We start from the raw sequence: 17,953 nt of genomic DNA, 5'->3' as shown, positions 1-17,953 counted from the left end.
CCAGCTGGGGGCTGCGATGCCAATGGGAGCCTGTCAGACTGAGAGCCTCAGCAAGGCCTTCCGGACACAGGATGGTGAGGTCCCCTTAGGTCTGGGGTGGAGGGAGGAACTCTCAAACTGGGAAGGGAGTGGGTTCTCTGGGTGTGTAAAGTTGGTTCCATGTCACTCACAGAAAAGAACAGTTCTCAGAAATGACACTGATAACCTCGAGGTGGGCCTGGGGATATAGCTAGTTGCTAGATCCAGCATGAGAGAGGCCCTGGGCTCAATCCCCAGCACCCCGCCTCCCGCCCCGTCCCCACACACCAAGCTGCCACTTAATCCCTGCTAGAATGGCTATTAAAAAAAAAAAAGAGGTGAGGATGTGGAGAGTGAGACCCTCTACAGTGTAGATGGGAATGGAAAACGTGTAGCTTTGGAAAAGTCTCTTGTTTCCCCAAGGAGTAACCCATATGACCCAGCAATTTCGCTCTGAGGACTTGCATAGGAATATTCATTGCAGTTTTATTCATAGTAGCCCCAAATTGGAAGCCTAAATATCCATCAACGAATATAGATAAGCAAAATGTTTTATATACATACAATAGAATATTATTGGGTCATGAAAAGGAATGAAGGACTAACCATAGGACCACGCATACGGACCATGGAAACATCGTGCTAACTGAAAGAAGCTAGTCACAAAAGACCACGTGTTGTGTGATTCCATTTATGGGAAATGTCCTGAATAGGCAAATCCATGGACACTGGAAAGCAGATTAGAGGTTTCCAGAGGCTGCGGGGAGGGAAGAATGAGGAGTGACTGCTCATTCGGTTATTTGGTGGCGGGGGGGGGCGGTAATTAAAACGTTCTGGAATTAGAACACAGTGTTGGTTGCACAACTTTGTGAATATACTAAAAGCCATTGAATCGTATACTTGAAAAGGTGGAATCTTATAGTATATGAATTACATCTCAAAATTGTAAATGGGGCGGGGAGATGATGCGCGGTGGAGACAGCGGAACTGAAACACATGAAATCGTGCTGGAGCGTCGCCTCTCGCCATCATCCGCATGAACTTCGGGCCCTGGACCTCGGCACGCGGAGGGCCTCAGGGGAAACGCCGAGGGCTGCAGGACCTAGGGAGAAGATGGCTCGGGATCTGAAGGGGCCGCGCGCGGTTCAGGTGGTGGCGGAGAATCGCCGAGGAATGGCGAGGCGTCGGTAGGCTCCGAAGTTGGCCCGGCCGGGCGGAGATTTAAAGGCTGGAGCGCGGAAGCTTCTAAAGCGGCCGGAGCGCATTCCCCCTCGGAGTCCGCCTCGCAGCCCGCGCCCCGCGCTGCTGGGGATCTGGGTAAGTGGGGGAGGCAGCGGTCCCGGCCCGGCCGGTGGCCTGGCCTGCGCGCCCCGCGGGGCCCCGGACTCGGCGCGCGTCTGCGGGGGTCGGGGCGCACGCGGGGGCGGCGGGGCCTCGCGGCGTGGCCCGGCTCCCCCGGCGCCCGCGGTGGCGCTCTATTTTTAGTAGGCGCTGTTGCAATATAAGGAATGCGCGGCGCGCCAGGCGCTCCGGGCGCGCGAGGGCTGCGCGGTCGCTTTAAGGAGGCGCCGGGGCGGGGACCGGCCAGGGCGGCCGGCGGGCTGGCTGGCCGGGAGCCGTCAGTCCAGCTGCCGCGGGGCCGGCAGGCGCGGCGCTGCCTCCTCCCGGGCACGACCGCGGAGGAGGCGGCCTGCGGGCCAGAGCCGAGCCGGGGCCGGAGCGCGAGGTGAGTGGTCGGCAGCCTGGGAGGGGCGGGGGCCGGCCGCGCTGTCCGCGGCCTCGGCGTGCGCTTTGTTCCGGGGCGGGAGGTGTGGCCGCCCCCTGGCTCCGCAGCGCTCTGCACGCGCCGGCTGCGTCCTGGGACTGGCTGTGCGTGGCCTTTTGCCCCCATCGCCGCCTGCCGCGTAGCGGAGTGCGATCGAGAGATCGGTTCCCCACCGAGACCCCGGAGGGGAGGGCCTGCTCCCTGCTCAGGGACCTTCCACGGTAATTACCCCGGGGTTCCTCGGAGGGGAGGTGGGCGGCGGGACTGGGTGTGGGGGGGCTCTGTCCCCGCTTTAAAATGGCGTTAAGGAGGACGGGGATCCTCCCGGAGAGTTGTCAAATTCATCTGAATTATAAAAAGCAGCCTTCTGTATAAACAACTCCTAACTGTGCCCGGGTTCGGGGAGGTGGGGCTCCGGTCACAACCGAGGCCTGGGCTCGTGCATGGAACTGATGCGGCAGGGTCCCCACCGTGTGTCAGGCACAGTGCCAACTCCTCCCCCGCGAGGAAGAGTGACAACCCAGAGTGGTCAGTGGGGTGTGGGAGCGCTTAGGAGTCTGCACTCCGGTATGGGAGGTCAGGGAAGGCCTCCTAGAGGAGGTGATGCCTGGCAGCAACGCGACACTCTGGACACCCAGTTAGACCCCAGATGGAGCCAAAGTGCAGTCTGGAGAGGGGGACAAAGACCACTTCACCGGGGCTTTGATCAGAGCTCTGGGATTGTCCCTTCTGCTTCATGGGCCCCTGCTGGTGTAAAACCTCATTGGACCAAGTGGTTCTTGCTCCTCCAGGACTCACACTCTGTCCTGGACCAGACCAGAGAGGGTGACTGATGAGGCTTGCAATTAAAGCCTCCAGAGGTTTGCCTGGCAGCAGGAGTAAGCAGATCAGACTTGAAAGCCTGAAGTCTCCACTGTAATAACAGCAGGACTTATAAGGACCAGACGCTTGAGGTGGACTTGCTCATCATTTGACAGTACACCTCCAGAAAGATTTTATTATGATCCTCGTGTGCAAATGGTGAAATTGGGGCCAGAAAGAATCAGCGATTTCCCCAAGATCATATCTAAGTCCACGCTTTTGACCACGTGTCTGTTCTGGTCCCTGTTGTGAAAGTCGGGCTGTGCTGGGCTGGAATGCACTGGTGCAGCCTAGGTTACACATTTGTAATGCAGCTTTCTCTGCAGACACACACTGGTGGGTTCAAGTGTGAGGTAGTGGTTGTGTGTAATATTAGTGACTGACACGTGTCAAAGCTCAGCAGTGAACAAAGCACTTTCACAGAGACAGATCTTAGAGTTTCTTCTGCTTCTTTTCCCCAGGAAGAAACTTGAGCTGCTAACATTTTATAAACCTCCCAATTTCCTGTAAGTCGCATGGCCCTGCTGACTGGGGCTGAATGTTTCGGACTATGGTTTTCACCCATGGGTTTGTTCACACTGCCCAGCGGCCACTTAACATCTCAGTCTGTGGTTTATGGTGTAGTTTGGTCTTTCTCTGCCAAGGCTGGGGGTTCTAAGGTCTACCAGCGCCTTTGGGGGAGGGGGAAGGTGTTGAGCAAGCCCAGTGCTCTGGTAGAAACTACCCCTTGCCCCCTGATGTGACCTAGTCATTCCCTTATGCAAAAGGGAGGTGGTCAAGGTCCCCTGGGGAGGTGGCTTACTACCTTTCAAGGTTGTTATCTTTGTTCCTGCATGCAGCAGATTCTATTTTCCAATTCTCATGTTTTTGCTATATGAGACTTTTTTTGTGACAGGTGTAACTTTTATTTTAGTATTAGCTCTAGTCACAGGTATTTTACACTTTCTTATAAAGTGAAAAGTCTGGGATTGGTTTCTTTTTTTAAAATTTTTTTAGTTGTAGTTGGACACAATACCTTTTATTTATTTTTTTTTATGTGGTGCTGAGGATTAACCCAGTACCTCACATGTGCTAGGCAAGTGTTCTACCAACTGAGCCACAACCCAGCCCCCTGGAGTTGGTTTCTGAGCTCCAGTGATCACCTGGACTAGGAAGGATTGCAGGCTCTGATAAATTGAGATTCTGGGGTGACTTGTCCTGACATCAGTCAGAATCACGATTTTGACCAACCTTTTGTGTCTAGTGAGTTCTCAGGGAAATGTGACCTCCATACTGTATTTTTTTTAACTTGGTTTAATCATTGTAATTTGTTCTACCAATGAAATGCTCTGAACAGAATGTGCCTTCCTGAAAGTGATAGAAGACATATCTGCTCAGAAGCACTGTGTAGTTTGTACAAGCCATACTCACATGAACTAAGTGGGAACAGGTTCCTATGTGAAGCTGGAATGTTCTCAAGTGTCCAGAGGGTGTCCAGAAGCTTTAGACCTGCCAGGCCTAGGCAGGCCTGAACCAGCTATGAGGTAGTTACCTTTGTCTGGGGATGAGAAAAAAGAAGGATCTGGGTGAGTTCTCTGTGACCTGGAGCATCTGGCAGGTACCCTTTTTTGGGGACTGAGCAGAAATTCTCTGCTTAATTAAGCTTGGAGAGGAATTCTTTTGGTGACCTGTCCTCATGGTCTTAGACAATGCCTCTGGGCTTTGTGTCCTGAATCAGTGGGGATGCTTTTGGCTGCAAGTAACAGAACTCAAATAGCAGTAGGTTAAACAGAGGTCAGATCCCCAAACGTGCTTTCAGCTCTTGTGAGGTCACTATGTACTTCTGGCAAGTTCTTGCATGGGATAGATAGCCACGAATAGCTATAGATAGCTGAGGGTGAGTTTTAGATTTTTATGTTCTTAAATCACTGCCTTTTTAATATGCTAATGAGAGTCCAGAAAAAAATTGTTTTATGTGCAAAGTTGGGTATATAATTCAGGGGATTCATAGAACTCTGAAAATGATCCCTGGATCCCATGTTGACCACCCCTGGTCTAAACCATGTTGCTTTACTAGTGTTTACTGAGGACCTGCTCAATAAACCAGCCAGGCCAGCCAGCATGCCATCCGGGGCAGACTGAGGGCAAGGTGGGTATTGGGTACACAGAGTGGCGTGGTTATCATTGCCCGGCCTGTGAGCTCTGAGGTTGGACTTCAGAAGGCAAAACTGATGTGGTGGGGAATGAGGGAAGGCTGTGTTGTGCTCCTGGGTACCTGCCTTGTAATCCACAGTACCTGTCTCTTGTCCCCCAGGGAGCATTCCTGCCACACTGAGGAGTTTGGTTAGATCTGTTCCCAGAGGTCCCTAGCCCTCCTTGGCCTGGCCCGCACCGCAGGGCTTTTCGCCAGCCAGTGTGATCCCAGCTGCTTTCTGCAGGCATTGCTCTTCACTCTTGTGGGAGTGGTGAAGCAGCCATGTGAAGGTAGCTTCTTACTGTCCCTAATATTAATGTCCTTTCCTATTCTTGGCAGCTTCACTAGATGGGGCCTGCTGATGGCCAGATGGCCAAATGACAATGTGGGTCATCACCAGTTGCTGAGTTGACATTCTGGGCTTAGAAGGGCATATTCTCTGTCAAGAGGGCCAGGCAGCAGGCTTCCCCATGGATGAAGCATCACAATTTACATATGATTTGTTCTGCTCACGAGATCGTGGACAGCGCCAAGACAAGGATGGATGTGGCTGTGCCGGTGGAATGGTGGAGTGGAGGGGGTGGGATGGAGAGTCAGCTCTGCGCTCTACTCCTGGTCCTCTGGGACTGTCTACAGGGCTTGGGTGGGGCCTGTGTTGTGCTGCATGGGCCCAGGCTCCATCTGTGACTTCTCTGCCTGGCCCTCAGGGTTGTCATGGGGATTAGATGAAATACACAGATGAAATATGGTGAGAGACCAGAAAGGACCCTGCGGATGCCGAGCATTATCAGTATTCAAGCAACCTCAGATAGCAAAATCCTCCACCCGACAGGGCCGTGAGCATGTTTAGTCTGGACTCTCACCAGCAGAGCACATCGCTCATCGTGAGGGGCAGAGGCTTCTGTGGGACGCAGACGGCACCTTCCATCTTAAAGGTTACATTCTTGTTTATATGTATTATATAAAAGGATCACATCAAACCTGTCTTTAAATGAATATTTTATTCATATTAAGGCTGAAGAGCATGCTTTTTGAAAGTGTGGTGATTTGAAGACAAGGATTAATAACAGTAGTGGACAAATATGGCCAGAATGGGAAAGTGACCCTCTGAGTCAAGACTAGGAAACTGTCAACAGCTACCAGGGATGGGGCTTTGCCTGCAGGTGGGCTCTTCTAGAGATGGGCTCCTGCTGCCCTTCAAGTCAGTCCATTCTCCTTAGGGCCCGCTCATCCTTGGAAAGTTCTTTCTTTTCTCCCCTTAGCCACACGAACCTTTGACAGTCTTGCTTTTCTCCAGCATGAGCAGATTACTTTCTTCAACTTCTCAAACTGCATTGTTTGAAGACAGCTTCTTTGTGTCACCTTCCTCCCTCCCTCCATCCAGCCGCCCAGGTGTCTTTCCTTCAGCTTAGACTTGTGGACTTTCCCTCTGCTGTACTCCTTACACTCACCAGCGCTAAGCCTCACAACAGTTTTTCCAGATGCTGTTAGCTTTTTATGGATGAGAAAACTGAGGCTCAGGGTGTTAGGCAGGGCCCCACGGTCGTCGCCTGAGAGAAACTGAGGCAGGAAGGAGTCTAAGTTTTGTGTGGAAGCACGTGCTCCTTCTGCTGTACCTGCTGTCCCCAGGCCTAGAGGCACAGTCCTTTCTCTGCTGGTGCTGAGGGTCTGATATACTTAATCAGTGCTACCAGGGGCCAAGGGTCCGTGAGGAGAGGGGTCACGCGGACTGTGCAGAAAGTGAGGCAGTGTAAGTTAGGGAGGTGCAGCCCTGCTGATTGACAAAGGAGGCAGAGAGGGCCAGCAGCCAACTCCAACTCTCCCTAACCCCGTATTCAACCTATGAACCTCTAAATCATGGTGCACTGTATTTTAGTTATATATTTTTTTCTGGTAGGGGGATTGAATCCAGGGGCACTCTACTGTCGAGCTACATCCCCAGTCCTTTTATTTTGAGACTGGGTCTCGTTAAGTGCCCAAGCTGGCCTCAAGCTTGCTGTCCTCCTGCCTCAGACTCCTGAGTTGCTGGCATTGTGGGCATGCATCACTGTACCCAGCATTTTCTTTTTTTAATTTTGAAAAGTAAAAAAAGAAACATGTCAACAAAGAAACAGCAAGCACCTGTTATCCAGAATGAGTGGTTGTGACCATCTTGTCTGCACTTAATCTTTCCCACGGTGGGCAGGACTTAGAACGGATCCCTCATCATTTGTCCTGACTGGTTTGGGCCCATCTTAAGCCTGGGGTGGGCTTTGGGAGCCTCACCCTGAGCTTCCATGTATTGGTTCTCTCTTGTGTCTTCAGGTGCCCAACTAATCCACTGGAAATGCCTGCTGGCCTCCAAGGAGGCCGTACATAGATGCTCCTTTCATCACCTCTGACCACACTGAGGAGTGAGATGAATATGCATTTTTGGCTTTGACCTTTGAAGATGTTCCTCCACCATCACAAACACCTGCCTTGATTGTTGCAGGTCGCATGGCACAGTTTAGTCACAGCTGCCCCAATTGAGCTGTAATTTAGAGGGAAGGTGGCAGGTGTACTTGGGGGAGACAGAGAAGATGCAATTCTATTTTTGAGACTGATGACGATTTGTTCAGCAGCCTGCCTTAAACAATCTTTGACAAAATACATTTTGTATTGTAAAGTATGGAACTACTTTAGAGGAGGGGGACTAAGTCCACAGGGTACTTTCTAATCCCCAGGGTGACCGGTTTCAGCTCTTCCTTAGGAACAGACCCCAGGTGCCCCATGTTGGGGCAGAATAGCTGGCTCCCAAGTCAGAGGGTGGATGCTCCCTGTGATGACAGGAAGCATCTTCTCCCTCAGCTGTTGGCAGCCTTCTCCCCACCATGGGTAGACTCCGGAGGCTGGTGTAATCCCATTTGCATGTAGCTTGAGCTTGAGTTAGAACAGTCAGCAAAGCTCTGCTTTTTAAAGCTGTGCAGTGAAGATCTAGACATTTCTGGAAAGGCCTTCCTCACCAGCCAGAATCCTTTTTCATCGAGTCATAATGGGGGGCTGAGGTTTGAGCTAGTTTCTGAATACACATTGGGGACCCAAGGTGGTCCCCAGGTCCTCTTTATTAAGTGGGGAGGATGAGGTGAAGTGCTTTCCATCCTTGAGTTGTCTGCACGGAATCACACCTCTGGGTCCTTCTCCCTCTGATGGAGATGCTGCCAAAGTCAGCAAGAGTGGAAGGTGAGACCTCAGAAGGACTCATAGAAGTGGTACCCATGAAAGCAGTTAGAGACATCATAAAACCAGGTCCTATTTGATCATACAGAATTATACTTATGTATTGTACTTACAAGCCCACTTTCTAAAAGAAAGTTCAAGTTTACGAAGACCCTGCTGTAAGTACTGTGTGGTAGGCTGTCCTCAGTATTCCAGATACTGGATGGAAAGTACTGATAGGCACATGGACCTGTGTGGAGATTGCTAGAAGTGTGGTAGAGTTTGGGAGGGCCACTCACTCCTGCAGGAGCTGGTCATTTGGGGGTAGTTTGGGGACAAGTTCTTGCCTCCCCAAAGCATTATATTCATTTCAAAAGCAAAATTAATTTTAATTCCATTTATTATTATTTTTTCTCTTAGTCTCTCTTAGAGTTCCAACATACCTTCTGGGAAATTCTCTCTTTTTAGATAACCCACAATTCACCTCTTCATGTTTTAACTGGAAACAGAGACCCTGATGGAGGCAAATGCATCTTTCTCAGCCAGTACCATTCCCTCACGAGTCAGGCCAGAAACCCAAAATAGCCTCTCTCATGTTCTTCTTTCAATGCCTGCTTTATTGTAACCGGAGATGAGGGAAGAAGGGTGGAGATGCTGTCCCAAAGCCTCCGGGGCACATATATTAAAAAACCTCGTGAGAGATGCCTCCTAGGCTTCCCTGCACCTCAGCATTCCTCAGGTTGAGGTTCCTGGAGGAGCTGAAGGCCTAGCGCTCCTCACACCTGGCCCCTCTCCCCTCCCAGGGTCAGGCTCCCAGAGTCCGGCTGTTGGCACCCCCAGGCATCCCAGGCCAGTGGCCTCAGCTTTCACGTCCACCTCCACTCACTGACCCCCAGCCCCACCCACCCTCAGTGGACAGCCGCCTGAGTCCACTTATCTGGGCCTGGGTGGGTGTTTCCTGCATGTTTGAGATTTTATGGAGGAAATCAAAATAAAGAAACAAAGCCTTTGTTTTATTTCTGGACTCCAACTGGGGATGGCTGGAGGGATGGAAAGGGGCAGCAGGAGCTGGCCACTTGGCACTTCAACAAAATAGTCATTCTAATAGAGCATTTCACAGGGACTTTTCTATTTAGGGTTGGTGTGGGCGAGTAGGAAAGATGGATGGAGGGCTGAGATCCATCTGTGTGGGGAAGAAGAGGTGGGGATCCACGGCCCCCAGCACAGTCTGGGGCAGAGCTCGGTGTCCAGGCAGGGGTCTGGGACCTCCCAGCTGGGCTGGGGAGTTGGCAGCCTGGGGCGCCCTAGGCTCTCTCCATCCTCCCTTCCTGGGAGTGTTTGCTCCACTCCCTGTTTTATGACTCATCTTGAGTGAGTCCCCCACTCCTTGAGCCTCCTTTCCATACCCAGAGAGGGGAGTGCCCCCACTGTCCTCTGTCCCCCTTTTTTCTCTAGTCAGTTATATGGTCGGGTTTGCATTTGCCACCACTGTCTTGTGTTCTAGGCTTTCTCCAAGGGCTTAAAAGAAAGGAGGTTGCCTGTGTCTCAGAACAGGGCAGAAGTTAAAATCCAGTGTCAGAAATCCTCCCTTTGTGTGGTCACGCCCAACCAATTTCGCCCTGGCTGTCCCTCCCCTCAAACTTACTTTACTACCATTTTCCAGAGACCAGTTTTCCTGGACACTTACCCCCAGACCTTCTGAAAACTCCAACTTTCCATTGCAGAGGAACGATGACATCTATCTTGGAGTAGGCTAGCAATTTTTTATCCTATTTTTAATCTGGAGAGGGTCATTAAAGAGTTTGTCTAAACAAGAATTATGTACCCTAGAATTACAGTAAGAACCAGAAACTATGGAGTGGTTGTCGTCATTATTAACAGATCAGATTCCTAAGCTGGGCCTTCAGACCTGTGCTTTCCCATTAGAACATTTTGCAGAGTAGCTGTGAGGATTAGAGATGATATAGGCCAATAAATATTTATTGAGCACCTCTGTGCCAGCCACATGCTGGCTACTGACAACCTAAGATACATTGCCTCATAAACAACTAAGCATTAAGTACCATCATGCAGTGTGCTGTCAAGGCAAACTGGATGCTTGTGGAGAACATGACAGTAATCTCACCGAGTCTGGGATGAGGTGGGGTTCAGGGAAGCATAGGTAAGGTGCTTAGCATGGGTCAGGGCTTAGGAAACAGGCATTTTACATATCAATCTGGGCCACAGGATTCAACCTGGATCCACATCGTACTGGTTGCTGCTGCCACTCACCAACAGTTTTGCAGACGGGTGTTTAATTAGCCTGAGGTTTTGCAGCTAGCAGAGAGGCAGATGATTTTTAATGATGACTTTTAATGAAAGTGCTGTATGTACACAGGAGGGCATGGGGACCTGGCCCCCAGCTGGTACGGACCTTTGGGTGAGCCCGCCTATGGCCTGTCAGCTCTGCCCTCTTCCATGCCACAGCTGCCTGGCCTGGCCAGCCTGGTTTGGAGGGCAGAAGAAACACAGCAGCCCTTTAGAGCTCGAGGAGTGAGGTATAGAAGGTGACCTCAATCCTGGGTGGAAGAGGGCCTCTGAGAAGCCACCCCAACCTGGCTTGACCCTGTCCTGCTCTGTAGGCCTTCGGCAGAGAAGATCCCACACCTCCCTGGCTGCTCATCGCCATGCCTGACTCGTATTCAGGAAGTTTCTCTTTTATTTGGCCCCAGTCCGGCTCTCTGCAGTCTGGTTACTCTTTTAAAATGGAGATTGGATCACCTCACCCCACCTCAGGGAAAAGCTTGGACCATTTCTTTTGATTAAGCAGCAATAAAGTTCACATTCTTCATTAATGGTGTTTAGTATTTTGAATATGAATGATGAGAGCAAATCCCAGCCACGGTCCTCTTTGAGGTGCCTTTTGCTCTCCACTGCCCTAGGTCTGACACACTGCTGGGCGGGCGGGTGGGCTGTGTGCCCTCCCCCTGGAGAACACTCCTCTGGAAATTTTCCTTTGGCCTGAATATCCCCTGCTGCTGCTCCTCAGGGTCACTTCCACTTCCTTTCATCTCAGCTGCTTTGCAGCCAAAGCCAGGCCAGGCCAAGACAGCAAGAAGGTTGTCTGCCTGGGGACAGCCACCCCACTGGATGTGTGCAGCTCAAAAAGGCCAAGGTGGCAGCTAGTGACCTGGGCTTGGGCCACCCATAAGGCCCGGGGGTCATTTGTTTGCTTTGTACAATGTATGAAACTTTTAAATTGATGGCTGGTATTTTAAAATCCGGTCTACACATAACTCAAATTTATGGATACTTTAAAAATCTTAAACTATCTGGTAGTTTGTGACAGATAGTCTTTGGTTGCTGTAGTCAACTGGTGCAGGCTCTTAGGGGGCCCAGGGACAGAGAGGACAAGGTCCAGCCCTCAGCGCCCTGTCCCGCTCTAGCTGAGGACTCTGACAGTGAAGCAGCACCCAGGTCCTGGCTCTGAGGGGCGGCAGAGGGGGCACTTTCCAGAGGAGGCACAGTGGCTCTGAGGCCAGCCAGAGCTTGGTGGTCAGGCCTCAGATGGACGCATGTGGCCTTGGACAAACGGCAGAACTCTGTGTCCTTTAGGGTTCTTGGGGCTGACAGTGTCTTCTTGGCGAGGTGTGTGAGTTGGGTGGCACCTGGCTGCACCTGCCTGGCATTCCATAGACAGAGGCGAGGGAAGGAAGCTCCAGGAGGAAGCCGAGGGCCCAGTGGAGGAGGACTTCGGGGGCTCAGTTCAAAACATCCTGGGGAAATTGAGGCACTCCTTACGGTGGCTGGTTTTCTAGGCAAATCCGGCAGAGAGCACTCACCGGCAGACTGCGCGGACAGGGCCTGGAGCCTGGCAACTGAGTGCCATCCTTGGAGACACTCTGTTAGGGCAGCAGGAGCAGAGACCGCACACGGGTGGCAGGAGCTGCAGGCTTGCCCCTGGGCGAGTTTTCCGGGAGCACCCAGACCCTGGGGAGAGTTGAGGTGGGGGATGGGGGGGACAGTGCCAGGGGCGGGGCCCAGGCCAAGGGCAGACACCACACTGAGTGGGTGAGCGTGCTGAACTCTGACCTTGAATTTAAAGTAAAGGGTTGAAATAAACAGAAAGGAAGAGAGAGTCAGGGCAGAAAGGGGGGAAAGAGGCCTGTGAAGCCGGTTTGTGCAGGGCTGAGCCTGAGCAGCCCAAGATGGGGCAGCCAGCAGAGGGGTCACCCCAGGTGGGCCCGCCCAGAGTGTGTGGAACCAGCCATCCCATAGGGTGACCGCTAGCATGACCTTCCCAGTCACAATCAGATTCCTGTGGAGGGCTGCGGAAGTTCTCCTTAGCTGCAGGTATGGCTGCCCCAAGACTAGGAAAATATTAATAGACCTCCGGGGACTGAGAATAAGGTTTAAAAATAAAGCCACTTTCTCCTTTCTCACTTCAGCTGCCACCCAAGGAAACATGAGCCTGTGGGCAGCCTGCCCTCACAGAGCCCATGCTCCACAGGACGGGAGACCCCGTGTCTCCCCCTAGATTGAGACCCCTCCTTGTCCTCTGTGAGGCTCGGGGACACACACAGTGGAGGCAGGGCTGGGACCCTAGAGGCCCCGTGGCTGGTACTCCTGTGAGCCAGCCATGCCAGTGAGGCCTCTTGTTCTGAGGCTGTGTGGACCCTGACACTGAGGCCCCTATTAACCCCTCGGTCCCAAGAGCCCTTAGACCCACCAGGCCTGTGGACAAGCTGAGTGGTGAGCAGGACGTGGTTTTAGTCTTGCCACCTGCTGGGTCTCAGGGCCAAATCCCAGCTTCCCCCTCTACTAACCTGTGCCTTTTGGGCAAATGCCTTGGCATCTCCAGCTCTGTCCACCACTGATGAAATGGGCAACACAGCTCCTGCTGTATGACAGCTGGCCCTCATCTGGGTCACCTGCCTCTGCTCCCCCAACCCCCAACCTCCTAGCCCTTTTGTCCCCTCTCCTTTGATCTTCTAGAGCATCGTAAATTTGTACTGTGCCATTAGTCTAGTCTCCCTGTGTCTCTGCTGGGATTCTCCTACTGGCTAACTTCCCTGAGGGGGGGCCCTGCTTGGTTGGGCAGCTGTCCAGCAAGCCTGCATTGAGCTTCCATGATGGCCTGTGGTTAGGGAAGGGTCCTGGGGCCTCCAGTCCCTCACCTGTTAGCCCCGCATCCTTGGCCACCTGTTCCTTTGTCATCAAGTTCTTCTTAAGCAGCTCACTGTGCTTAGTGTAGGGATGCAAAGATGAAGATCCCGAGTTTTCAGGAAGCCAACAGTAACCTCCTGCCCTGCCACCCTTATCCTGCCCGCATCCCCTCTGCTGTGCACACACCCACATCCCACGCTCAGTTGCAGTACCCAGTGCCTTCTGGGTTTTTAACACCTGTGATTGATATTTTGCAGCTTCTCTTCTACATCTGGGACACACTTGTCCTAGTGTTTGCCTGGCTAATACCTACTTGGCCTCCAAGACTCCATTCTGGCATTATATCTACCAGGAGGGCTTCCCCAATGCCCCAGTCTGGGTGAGCTGTCCCCAACTCCTGGGCTCCCACATTACAGAGCCCTCTTGCTCTGCCTCCCACCACACTAGGAGCCCCAAGCTGGGCTGGGCTCAGGCTTCTTCATCCTGGCATCCCTAGCTCCTAGGACCCAGTGACCCAGAGGTGCTCTGGGGTACCGACTGGGGGTGTCAGTCCACAGGGTGAATGGGTGTGTGTCTGGAGAGGAGGGTGGCTTCCATTGGTTCCTCTCCCTTTCCTGGGTCGCTCCTTCGGATCAGGTAAAACCAGGCCCATCCTTTTGTCCTGTGACCTGTCAGCCTCTTTCTCTTCTAAGAATATACCGCACAAGCCACAAGGCACAGAGAGGGCCAGGTTTCCTGCTGCAGAACACTTTAGGACTTAAGGACTGGATAGAGAGAGACACCTGGTTTTGTGTCAAGTTCACTAGCAGTTTGGTATCTTCCCTGCGCTCTGCAGCAAGCAAGCATCTCCTTTGTACGTGGGGACAAACAGAAGAAGTCATGGCTCCTGGCTGTGCAAAACTTACCTCTCAGCCATTGTTCAGTCAACAAGCACCTGGGGGCTTGCTTTCCTAGGAATCAGCACCAGGCTGAAACGTGGGAGCCACCTTCAAAGGCAGATTGGGAGCTGAAGCCAGGTCACAGTTGGGGGGAGAGCCTTCCAGGGAGAGTGGTGTGCTGAGTTGTGTCAAGCTGTTCTCTGTGGGACAGTTTGGAGGGAGCTCCAGAAATTCAGGAAGGACTTTGGAGCAGCAGGGCTTCCTGCAGGAGAGGCTTGGGATGAATCTTGAAGGATGCTGGTGTTGGATCAAGCAAATAAATGTCCCCTTTCATCCCACCATGAGACAAATGCTGCTACTGCCTCACTTGTATAGAAGGTAAGCAACCTGCGTGAGGTTACAGCTCAAGCTCCAGGTGAGCGACCAGCCCACAGTTGGGCAGGGAACAGCTCTTGTGTAGGGTGGGCTGCTGGCTGCGGCTCTGGAACCACACTGGGTGGTTTCAGATCCTGTCACTGCCCCTTTCCAGCTGGGCAACCTTAGAAAAGGTATTTTACTTCTCTGTGCTCCAGTTTCTTCAGCTATGAAATGGGATAATCAAAGCCCCTACCTGATAGGGTTTGTGAGAATGAGATGAGTTAATTAAGTGGTAAAATCTTCCATCAGCACCAGACACAGGCTTCCCTACTGTTTTAACACAATCGCTGGTGGCCTGGCTATGGCAGGTGGTTTCTGCATATACTCAGGGACTCAGTGCTGGCAGATGGCGCGGCCAGGCCCTGCCCAGGAGGGCCCTTTCTCTTGTGGAAAAGACCCAAGTGTTAATAGTTGTGATATAAGAGGCACATGGTCCTGGGGGAGAGGGGAGAGGGAGGGCTGTAAGGCTGAGGACATTGTGGCTCTCCCCTGGCCTGCTTCAAGTGTCGGCCTTGGTCTGGACCTCTGGGACTCCTGGGATTATTTCTACTCTGCTGCCAGTAGATGTGATCCTGGCAGGGGAGATGGGTTAAAAAAAAAAAAAAATCAGGGACTTTGGGTTGAAAGGAAACTTGAGTGCTAGCATTCTCTAGGGATGACCAGGCATGCTGTCCCCAAAGCCCTGAGCCCTTCCCAAGGAAAAGGATGGCTACTCAGTGGGTGGGAGGGAATAAGAAGGCAGAGCTTATATCTGGGATGGTAAACAAGTTTGCTTTTGTGCCAGTCACCCCGTTCTCTCAGCCAGGAGTGCTGTGTTGATAAGGATTCTAAGGCTGAGCAAGCAGGAGGCCCCAGGTGAGGCCTGCCATGGCCCTGGGAATGGGGAGGGGCTAAACCCATGCCCCACACTTGCCATCTAGATGCCATGTTTAAGGCCTTTGCAGCACAAGATAGCATACGTAGCTGGTTGGGTGCTTGCCTTCAGACTGGAGTGAGCCGAATACATTGGGGGCTTCATAGAGATGTTGAGTGGTCTAATGACAGTGTTGGGCTGGGATGAGCGAGATATGAAACACAGGGCTGGGGCAAAGTCTTGGGGAGGGCAGAGTGAACCATTAAGAGATGCCAAGTGGCCTGGGCCCCTGGAGGGTCAAATACCATTTACGCCCAACCCGCAGGTCAGTGACTCTGGGGAAGCTGCCCATTTCTGGGAATTGTGCAGAAGGGAGGGGCAGCTCCTGGAATGCACAGCCATTTCCTCCACGTGGGTTGGGTTACTCCCCCCAATGTGCCCTCATCCCCCAGAGCTGGGCACACCCAGACATCATAAAGACGAGATTTGCTTCCCAGGACTGATTTAGCTCCATGTGAATTTACTCTCTCAGCCTTACTTATCTAGAAAACTTGCAGCTGAGTGAATGAGGTAAGGGGAAACCTTTCAAAGAATTAGTATCAAAATGGGCAAAAGAACAGTGATTACCAAACCTTCAGTAAAGTTGGCAGCATTTTTGGCAGAGGCTGTGAGTTGTCCACTCTCCGAACCTCTAACAATCTGTCGTCCTATAGTCAGGGCCAGGGACGCAGCCGCAGGACGTGGAGTGCCCTGCCGGGTCCTGACTCACCCTGACAGTTATAGCAAAGCTGTGGGATGATGCAAACAAATTGACAATTGACAGAAGAATTGGAGACCTTGTGGCATGGCAGTGCTAAGCATGATCTTTGGTGTCAGAACACCCAGGGCTGAGGTCCACTCCACGGTGGCAGTTGTTAGCTGTGCGACTCCTCCTGGGCACCACTGGCTCTGGTCAGGATGATATGTTGCTGCTTTGCACGTGGGCCTGGTGTGGGGTGTGGCCAGGGAGCCCATGACCCCTTGCTCGACAGCCTCTGTAGATAAAGTCTTTTTTTTTTTTTTTTTTTCCCATGTGTTCAGCTCACCTGGAACAATAGACACAGTAGGAAGCAAGCTCTGTAGAAGCCCTGGAACCTGGGAACCTGAGAAGAAGGTAGCAGTTTTGGAGAGGGATTATAGCTAGTGGGCACTGATATTTTAGGGGGTATCTGGGGCCCACTGCTGTCCTTGGCCTTTGTATCTGTTACTGTGGTAGATCCTGCCACAGCCATATGTGGTATAGGTGGTGATGGACAGGACAGGGAAGTGGACTGAATCACCAGAACCTGCCAGGTCAGAAGAGAGAGGAGGGGCCCAACGAATTTGCCTATCAGTGCAAATATGTCCTTGCTGAGTCACCTTCCAAGTTATTTTCACTGGGGCCTTGCACATTCTTGGGACCCCGTTTTACACATGGGAAAACTAAGACTTCAGAGAGTTAAAAGACTTGCCCTAGATCACACAGGGAGCTCATATCAGAGACATGAGTGGAACACAGGCTGCCTGGCTACAGAGAGAAGGCCATTACTGACCCCCCCAACCCCCGCTGCCCCACTGAGAGCCCCAGGGACTTTGCACATGTCTGTTCCCAAGAGGTCCCAGACCCACCTGCCACAGTTTGAAAATTGCTTAATGAAAATCTCAAGCTGGGGTCTCCAGTCCACCCAGTCACCCACTTCCTAAGGGTATGCATCAGCCCCTTTCAGAAGGATGGACCTCATTTTCCTGCTGTTTGGCACAAGGGAGGGCCGGGTGGGTGGAAGGCTGCTTTGGGGCAGGGTGAAGTAGTCTGTCTATGCACAGACACAGAACCTTTCCTGATGTGAACCTGCTGGGGCTCATGAGAGCCGCCAAGGGGTAAGAAGAGGTGACTCTTGTCCTCACAGAGCTTACCACCTGCTTGGGGAGATCACTCCCCCAATTGTGAAACAACTTCAGATCACACAAGAGGATGACAATTATGAGTAAAGAAAGTGGAAAATCAGCACTGCCTGCTGTAATTCCAGCATCTCAGGAGACTGAGGCAGGAGGATCACATGTTCAAAACCAGCCTCAGCAACTTAACAAGGCCCTAAGCAACTTAGTGAGACCCTGCTGAAACTAAAAAAGGGCTGGGGATGTAGCTTAGTGCTAAAGTGTCCCTGGATTCAATCTCCAGTACCAAAAACCTCACAAAAAACAAAAAACAATCAAAAACAGCTTACTTGTCAGTTTAAAGATGCCTGAGGTTTTCATGTACATGTTATTAAAATTGTTGAGGAAGCCATATTGCCTTTTAGGAAGAAGTTTCCAGTATGAGCAATGGTTTAGGTTGCTGGTGCAGCCTGTAGACTGGGTGGGGCTCTGGGAGTAGTTGGTTGCCATGGGAACCAGTTCAGCTGCCTTCACTGCCAAGTGGCTGCTGTTCCAGAAGTTGGTTTTTGCATGGAGGGGGCTGCCTGGAACCTCAGAGCCATTTCCCATGGAAACAATGCTCTAGATGATGGGTGATGTTCCCACGGAGGCCTATTTAATCTGGCACTGAGAGCTGAGATGCCAGTGTGGCTTCTAATGCAGGAGGAGTTGGAGTCTGGGAATCATGGAGCCTCAGAGCAGAAGAACCATGAAAGAGGCGGGTGGAGCGGGGA

The 17,953-nt window shown here is 52.0% G+C and overlaps 1 protein-coding gene across 3 annotated transcripts in view; it reads left to right on the top strand.

Moving 5' to 3' along the window:
• The first annotated feature begins 1,058 nt into the window (after window positions 1–1,058).
• Window positions 1,059–17,953, top strand: part of Mras (muscle RAS oncogene homolog) — a 53,771-nt gene continuing 36,876 nt past the window's right edge. The window contains exon 1 of one of the 3 annotated variants that reach the window (XM_047565083.1): window positions 1,059–1,335. The gene's annotated coding sequence lies outside the window, so the exon portion shown is untranslated. Of the gene's footprint in view, window positions 1,336–1,555; window positions 1,745–1,795; window positions 2,005–17,953 lie in introns of those variants that run through there. The other 2 variants (XM_047565081.1, XM_047565084.1) reach the window with 2 other exon arrangements.

The sequence above is a fragment of the Sciurus carolinensis genome, chromosome 9 (genome assembly GCF_902686445.1).
Source record: "Sciurus carolinensis chromosome 9, mSciCar1.2, whole genome shotgun sequence".
NCBI classification, from domain to species: Eukaryota; Metazoa; Chordata; class Mammalia; order Rodentia; family Sciuridae; genus Sciurus; species Sciurus carolinensis.
The sequence above is the reverse complement of the archived record's forward strand: the minus strand, read 5'-3'. Positions and strand labels throughout refer to the sequence as shown.